Raw genomic sequence first — 8,275 nt, 5'->3', positions numbered from 1 at the left:
GAACGGCCTCAGGCTGGGCTGGGGAGGGGCAGGGTGGATATTGGGAAAATTCCTTCCCTGGAAGTGCCCTGGCACAGCTGCCCAGGGCACGGTGGAGTCCCCATTCCTGGGGGGATTTAACAGCCCTGTGGATGTGGCACCTGGGGACATGGATTAATGGTGAGCGCAGTGGTGCTGGGTTGAAGGTTGGATTGATGATCTCAGAGGGCTTTTCCAACACAAACAGCTCTGTAATTCCATGATTCCATGAGGAACAGCGCTGCCTTCACTCCCCTGGTGGATGAAGGCCCTTCAGCACCCCGGTCACTGATGTAGAACAGCCCAGTGAAGAGTTCAGCAAGATCCAGCACTGGGAGAAGTTTTCCGTAATTTTGTGGCTCTCACACAGGACTTTGTCAAAGGGAAAGGTCCAAGGGAGCCAGAAGAGCTCTCACTGGCCAGAGACAGAGGAGTTTCCTCTGAGTATTCCCACCAAATACCAACCCTGAGGGGACAGGATGAGCTTGAACACCAACTGCTGCGGATGTGCCGTGGTCAAACCCCAACCTGCCCTTGTGTGAGACTTTGTGAGGGGCAAAGACAAGAACCAACTGCAGCTCTGAGCAGTTCAGACACTTCACAAGCTTGAGCTGCAAGGACAAAAACCTCAGCCAGATGCCAGCATCAAGGCTCTGCCTGCTGCAATCATTAATGAGGGAATGGATGAGTGCACAGGTTCAAACAGGAATTTTTGATCACATCTCAAGGATTGGCTCCGTGTGCTCAGCTAAAGGGGTTCCCTGACAGCATTTCACACGTGGCTCCATAAATCAAACACTCCTGAAGGCAGCTCAGAGCCACAGAGCTCGATGTGGGAGCATCCTTGGCTTTGAAAAGCAGGAGGCTGCATCCATAGAAAAAATAATTTCAGTAAGTGCAAGCCCTGGGTTCTGGGCCTTTGGGATTCTTTGGGTCTCTGTTCCCTGCATGGATTTTGTGCATATCACCGGTTTATCTCCTACAGGAGTGCTTTGAACAGCGGCCACGTTCTGTTCCATGAGTTTTTTTCAAATATTCCTTCATGATGGACAAGGAGTTTGAGACATGAATTGTCTGAAGAGTCCCCTCCCTTCCTGCCATGCTCCTGACCCCTGAGGGGTGACACAAAGGGGGTCAGCAGGGAGCAATCCTGGTCCGAGGGCATGAGATTATCAGGATACTGTCAGCCAACCTCCATGTCCGTGGGCAAGGTGCCTTCTCTTGTTATCTCTGTGCTGGAATATCTCAAAAGCAAGGAGTCCTGGAGAACTGCTGTCTCCGAGGAATGGCTGACACATCTGAAAAACAATTCTCTGGCTCTGGGAGGAGCTTTCAGTGAAATATTTTACAGGTCACTCGGTAAGGAAACCTCCATTCCAAGGTCCCAAAGGAGCCGTTGCCATCTCAATAGGGAATAAAAAACCACCTTGAGGATGGAATCCAAGGTTGGATCCACTCTGTAAAGGGTGGCAGCTCAGCCTGAACAGCCCAGATATTCTTTTCATCTCGTGCAATATCAGGTGTTAGAGCTTTACCCCTGATTGCATCTCCTTGCTCCTCCTCAGAGCCAAGCACCCGGCACAAATCTCCTCCAGCCTCCTGTGAGGGGACCATTTTCTGCAGCAAATCATCACTGAAATGTTATAAAGAGGCTGTGGAACCCCATCAGGCACCAGATAACGCAGCATTTGAGTGTCCCCTGAAAGATGTCCTGGGCCAGAGCACAACTGGTGGGTGTCGCTCTGCTCTTGTGACTGGGATGTGATTTAGGGCTTCACATCCCTCTTTAAAAACTGCCAGAATTCATAATGAAATCGGCTCCTCTCTGGAGCAGAGAGCAAAGCAGCCCCAGTGGGCAACGCTGCAGATTAGTTTGGGAGGAGAAATGGGGGCCCAAAAGCTGTAAAATTATGAGGCAAGGAGAGGGAGACAGAGCACAGCTCTGGGCAGGGAGAGGGAAAAGGAGCCTGTAAATCCCAGGGATGGGATCACGGAGCAGATCCGGGAGAGGAGTGATGTTGGTGACTCACGGTGACAAGAGGAGTCCAGAACTCCCTGAGGGTGGAGGGAGATCGTGTGTAAGGGAGCATCTCCAACATCAAATCAGTCAGCAGAGATGGCAACACAGCCGGGGGTGGCTCCTGGAAAACCTTGTAGGGAGTGGTGATGATCCGTGGGAGATGATCTGGTCCATGGAAAATGATCTGATCCATGGGAAATTACCTGATCCATAGGAAATTATCTGGTCCGTGGAAATGCACTTTCAGTGCCGTGTAAATCCATGGCTGGGCCATTCCCTGCCCTCTGTGTGCTGTTGTCACCTCCTCACCTCAGAAATATGGAACAAGATGGTTTTTAGGATTTTATCTATCCCATTCCATGATGCAGCAGAGCCAGGAAAACAGAGGGATGGGGTGATCAAGGGTCTGGAATGGTTTTGTAGGAGGAAAACTGGAGGATGAGATTGTCCAGCAGAGAAAGGGGATTTGCTGTAACAAAGCTGTGGAAGAAGTCAACAAAATCATGAGAGGACATCCAGGACTCGTCTTTTGATTCCCTTCCTGCAGAAGGAAAAGGGGAAACAAGCAGGAGTCAAGGTCAAAGCAAACAAGAAACCTCTTTCTTCACACAACAGGAACTGGATTTGCTGAGCTCTTTGCCAAGGAAAACTGTGAGTGCTGAAATCCTGCGTGGGCTCACGGGAAAAGTGGGAAAGAATTTGGGGAAGGGATGCACCAAGGCATGTTGAGCACCTCAGCAGGCTCAGGAATCTGCTGCTGGAGCAGGAGCAGGGTCTCCCCAAAGCCTTGGAGATGATCTGAGATTATAAGAGAAGGTCCTCATAGACAAATGTCCAAAATGGCTAAAAAAAGCCTGAAAACTCTAAAAAAAAGTCTAAAAACTCTTTAAAAATGTCTAAGAACTCTTTAAAAATGTCTAAGAAAAGCAGGAAGCAAAAGATGGGAGTGAGTGATCGGTTCCTGGAGTGCAAGGAGGTGGATTGTGAAGGGATTTCTGCTGAAGGCAGGACACTTCTCCGTGGAATGTGAAGGAACAGGATGGAATCATGACCAGCTTTGCAGGGCTGAGTCACTGAAGATGGAAAAGGCAAGGGCTGCCTGCAGAGAGTTCCAGGAGGAGCTGTAAGAGTGAGAGGGTGACAGAACGGCAGCTGGAATTCAGTGCAGACAAATGGAAATGGATGCACTCGGGGAAAACAAACCCTGACTCCAAATGGACCATAATGGGCTCTGAAAAATCCCCACTCAGGAACGAGGGCTGGAGTTATGAGGGACATTTCTGGGGAAATGGCAGCACAGCTCTTTGCAGGGGTCAGAAAAATTGGAAAATTGAATGGTGGGGACAGGCAGGGAATGAAAAGGAGCTGTCCTGGTGCAACACTGAGGTTCAGCTGCAGGCAGGAAATTGGGAGTCTTCCCTGTCCTCTTCCCAGCTTCCAGAGGCACAGGGAAGAGGATTTAGTGAGAGGACCAATACGGAAGGAAAACCAGACATTCTTGGATGGAGAACTATTAAAGAGAGGCCAAAGGGAGTCCCCAAGGCACAGGCAGCTGGAGCCAAGGAATTCTCATCTCTCCAGGCTGGTGCTGCTCTCTGAGGCTTCCCTGAGTGCTGACCCTGTGGTTATTGCTGCTCCAGGGGGGCAGAACCGGGGCAGGACTGTTTGGGATGATCCAGGAGCCAGAGGAGTGCAGAGATCAGGGAAGAACCAGCACATGGAACCAGGTCCAGCAGCTCTCGTTCCAGGCTTTGTCCTCCTCTGTGTGCCTGGCCCTGGTGTCTCATCTTCATCTTAGGCTGAGGCCGCCCCAGCTCTGTTTCTCATGGGTGCTTGCTCCGAACTGTTCCCTCTGTCCAAACATGGGCTCTGTTTTCATCTGCGCTCACATCTCAGTTGTGGGCTCACACTGGAGCTTGGACTTTCAAACATTATGGAGGTCAGGCCTCGTGGAGCACATCCCTGTGGAGGCTGAACTCCTCCTCCTCTCCTCTGCTTCCCAGTCTTTAGCCTGATCACCTCTGGCAGAACTTTGCTTCTCATTTCATACAGACTTAGGCATCCTTCAGAATTTTTCAGAATCATGGAATGGTTGGAAGGGACCTTAAAACCCATCCAGTGCCACCCCTGCCCTAGGCAGGGACACCTCCCACTGTCCCAGGCTGCTCCAAGCCCCAATGTCCAACCTGGCCTTGGGCACTGCCAGGGATCCAGGGGCAGCCACAGCTGCTCTGGGCACCCTGTGCCAGGGCCTGCCCACCCTGCTAGGGAGGAATTTATTCCCAATATTCAATCTAAACCTTCCTTCCTTCAACTTTAATCCATCCCCATTGTCCCGGTCACTCCATGCCCCTGTGACAATGTGTCTTTGAAGTTATTACATGTCCTTTGGTTAGAGAACTTGGTAAAAATATTTAGGAAAGTCAAGTGGATTGTGCCCACTGGATCTCTGGACCACTCGATCTCCTCCCTTGCTTCCTCCCTCGGAAACTCCAGGACAAAAGCCTGGTTGAATTTCCCAGGAACTGGTCCCCCATGCTCCCTAATTCCCCTCCTTAGCGCAGTTCTGCCTCATTCGAGCATCACTTTTCATAATCTGCCATTCCTGGAGCTGCTCAGGAGCGTTTTTTTCCAATCAAGGTCTCGCTGCTTTCCTTCCCTGTGACGGTGAGGAAATGTTAAGTGAGAGCTTTCACAGCAGAGTTAATGCCGTTAATAGCTCAGCTATTTCATCCTTGAATTCCTTTGGAGCTCTGGAATGGGAAGCAGCCGGCACTACCCGAGTGTTACCGTTTATTTTGTCAGGTTGTTTTAGAGCTTCATCCACCGAGACATCGCTTTGAGCCGCGTTTCCTGACTCGTCCCCCATCAACGTTTCCAGACTGAGGATTCCTGGAAACTCCTTTTTCCTGGAAACCTGTGCTTGATTCTCTTCTGCAGTTTGATCCTCTTCGTTCCATACTTTGGATTATTCCAGCTTCCTGCTCAGGTGTGTTTGGGAAAGGAAATACCCGTGGGAGACAATGCCTGAACTTCCAGTGGGCACTGGAGGGGTGCAGGGCCCTATGGATGGTGCGGATGATCCTCATGGAGGATCCAGGACTTGAAATCCTGTTGATCCAGTCCTCCTTTTCCCAGGGATAACAACCAGGGTAACCCAGATCCCGCGGGAGCAGCAGCCAAATCTTCGTGGAGGAGCAATTTGTACATGGGCAGAGAGCAATAGGTCAAGTTTTAGAGTAAAAGAGGAGAGATTTACATGGGATATTGGGAAGGAATTGTTCCCTAGCAGGGTGGGCAGGCCCTGGCACAGGGTGCCCAGAGCAGCTGTGGCTGCCCCTGGATGCCTGGCAGTGTCCAAGGCCAGGTTGGACACTGGGGCTTGGAGCAGCCTGGAATAGTGGGAGATGTCCCTGCCCATGGCAGGGGTGGCACTGGACGAGTTTTAGGGTCCCTTTGAACCCAAACCATTCCATGTTTCCATGACTCCATGTGCTGCTCACCAGGCAAGGCTGGAGGCAGGAGGCAGCAGTGGCCAAGTGGCCAAATGACCCCTGGCCTTGGCCACTTCCAGGCATGGGAAGTGCCTTCCAGCTTCAGCTTCCCCCACATCCCCTTGCTCTCCCCCAGGCAGCTCCATATTCTCCTCCATCCTCTTCTTCTCCTTCAAGAACCTCAGCTGCACTCCCAAATCTTCCTGCGCCTGTCCTAAGCTCACATCCCCCCCAGCCCCTCCCAGCTTGGAGCTGCTCCATCTCCCGCAGCTCCAATTCAATCCCAGCCTCTCTGAGCACTCCACTGAGGCTTTGGCCGCTTGGTGGAATTTGTATCCCCCAAGAACTGGATTGGCCGTGCTGTTAGAAGCTCTTCCTACCTGGGGGAGGGAGTTCTGCCAGCATCAACATTGCAGTCACTGTGTCACCGTCCCTGAGGGTGCCACCGTCCCTGAAGGTGTCACCGCTTCTTCAGTGCTTCCCTCCCCCTGCTCCGGAGGATGCAGCAGCCTCGGGTTTCTCCTCAGGCTTCATGCGAGCAGCCCCCGAGTGCCAGTGAGGATCAGGATTCACAGCTGGAGTGTTTAACACTTTTCCAGCCCCGTTTTTCCCTTTTTCCAGGTGCACAGGAGCTGGCAATGCCCTGTGCCTCTGGAGGAGGAAACGCCTCGGGGAAACACCTGCCATGTGCCGCGGGGATGAAGACCATGGAGGGTTGGGTACAATTCCCTCTTCCCACTGCTGGCGTTGACTCCAGGTGGGATAGAGCCAGGTTAAAGCAGCCTGTGTCCAGCAGGAGTGGTCCAAGAGGTGCCAACAAGGAGCCAGGATGAACAGGAAGGATGGGAATGTGTCCTGCTCTAAAACCCCCTGAGGCTGGGTGTGGAAATCTCGTGGTTTATGAAGGAGATTTTTCCTCACATTGCTTTTGCTGTGTGGGGAAAATCCATGTGGAGCTTCCCTGGGATGGAGGGTGTGCTCTGGGATAGATCTGTTCTGCTCAAACCCACCTGAGGGCAAGGCAGAGCTGCTCTGCTGGAGGTGGTGAATGAGGTGGTGATTGCAGCTGGGCCCAGAGAAACATGGAAACACCAGGGAAAAGGGAAAACTGTTCCTTAGCCCCCCTCTGGGGGTCACAGATATCCAGTAGTGGGGCTCTGCCCAGGCTCCCCAGGGAATGGGCACGGCCCCGAGGCTGCCAGAGCTCCAGGAGCGTTTGGACAGAGCTGCCAGGGATGCCCAGGCTGGGGTTGTTGGGGTGTCTGGGCAGGGCCGGGAGCTGGGCTGGATGGTCCCTGTGGGTCCTTCCAACTCAGGCTATTCCATGATTCTACGACAAGCCCAGGCCTAAGCATTGGCTTTAGGGTGTTTGATCCAAGATCTCAGCCTCAGACATGGAGTGTGGGAAGGATCCCATGGATCTGAACCCCGGGATGTGCCATTTCTCCACTCCACGCCCTTGCAGAGACCCCCTGGCTCAGGCTGACAGAAACCCAAAGGGCAGTGTTTGGGAAAAGCGGCTTTCCCGAGGGAAGGGAGGCTGGGACACTTCGGGCACAGCTCCCTGTCGATGTGGACGCTCCGTTCTCCCAGCAGGGAACGCTCCATCCCTCCCCGCACGCCCAGCTGTGTCCATCCAAAGCTACCCAGCTGCATCCAGAGGTGTCACTGTGCCTTGCGCATCTGTATCCCGCTGCTCTGGCAGGAGGAAACCCCTCCAAGTCTCCAGGGAAGCGGGAGCTGCTGGATTTTTTGGTACATTTGCGGTTTCCCGAGCGCGTTGCGCAGAGCAAAGTTGCCATCTAGTGGGACACGGCATCTCTGCCGAGCTGCCTCGGGGCTGCTCCCCGCTCCCCGCCCCGGGATTCATCCCGAATAGGAACGATCCAAAAGGAAAAGCTCCCACGTAGCCCTTGGGATGGGCACAGCGCCTCCCACGAGGTGCCACCGCTCGACAAATTGTGAGGAGAATTAACGCCCGTTTTAATCCCAGCCTTGCTTTTAGCCCCAGACTTGCTTTTATCCCACTAATTTTAGGCAGGATGGATCCCCTGTGTGTGGCCATGGGAAGGAAAAAGCCACAGGATGCTGTTCTGGGAATTTGCTGCCTGTCTGGGGCTTGTTTGGGGCTCTGAGGCTGCGGCTGCAGCTCCAGTGCAGCATTCAGGGACTGCAGAGCTGTTCTGACTCCTTCCCTAATTGCCAGATTTTCCAGGGTTCTAATTAAAACGGGAGCTCTGCGTAATTCCAGCACCCATCGGATGCAGCCCCTGCAGGGAATTGGATTCCCAAAAAAAAATAAATACAGTAATGAACCATTTTTTTTCTGGCAGCTCCTACAAAGCAGCAGCACACAGAGGGTGCTGCCCTGAGCCTTAGGGTGGGAGCCCTCCCTAAACACCCCCAAATTCTCCCAAACACCCCCAAAGGTGCTCAGGCTGCAATTCCCGATGGCTCTGCCTTCTGTGAGTATCCCACATTTTGAAAAGTTTTGGCAGATGCTACAATTTGCTGACTTTTGTCCGGTAAGCAGCAGGAATTCTCCAGGATTTCATGGACTCGTGGAATGGGTTGGGCCAAAGCCCATCCAGTGCCACCCCTGCCATGGCAGGGACACCTCCCACTGTCCCAGGCTGCTCCAAGCCCCAATGTCCAGCCTGGCCTTGGGCACTGCCAGGGATCCAGGGGCAGCCCCAGCTGCTCTGGGCACCCTGTGCCAGGGCCTGCCCACCCTCCCAGGGAA

This window comes from Corvus kubaryi, unplaced genomic scaffold, assembly GCF_017639235.1.
Source record: "Corvus kubaryi isolate FWS band 111438036 unplaced genomic scaffold, C.kubaryi_AGA036_p1.0 127, whole genome shotgun sequence".
Lineage (NCBI taxonomy): Eukaryota > Metazoa > Chordata > Aves > Passeriformes > Corvidae > Corvus > Corvus kubaryi.
This window is presented reverse-complemented; position numbering follows the sequence as displayed.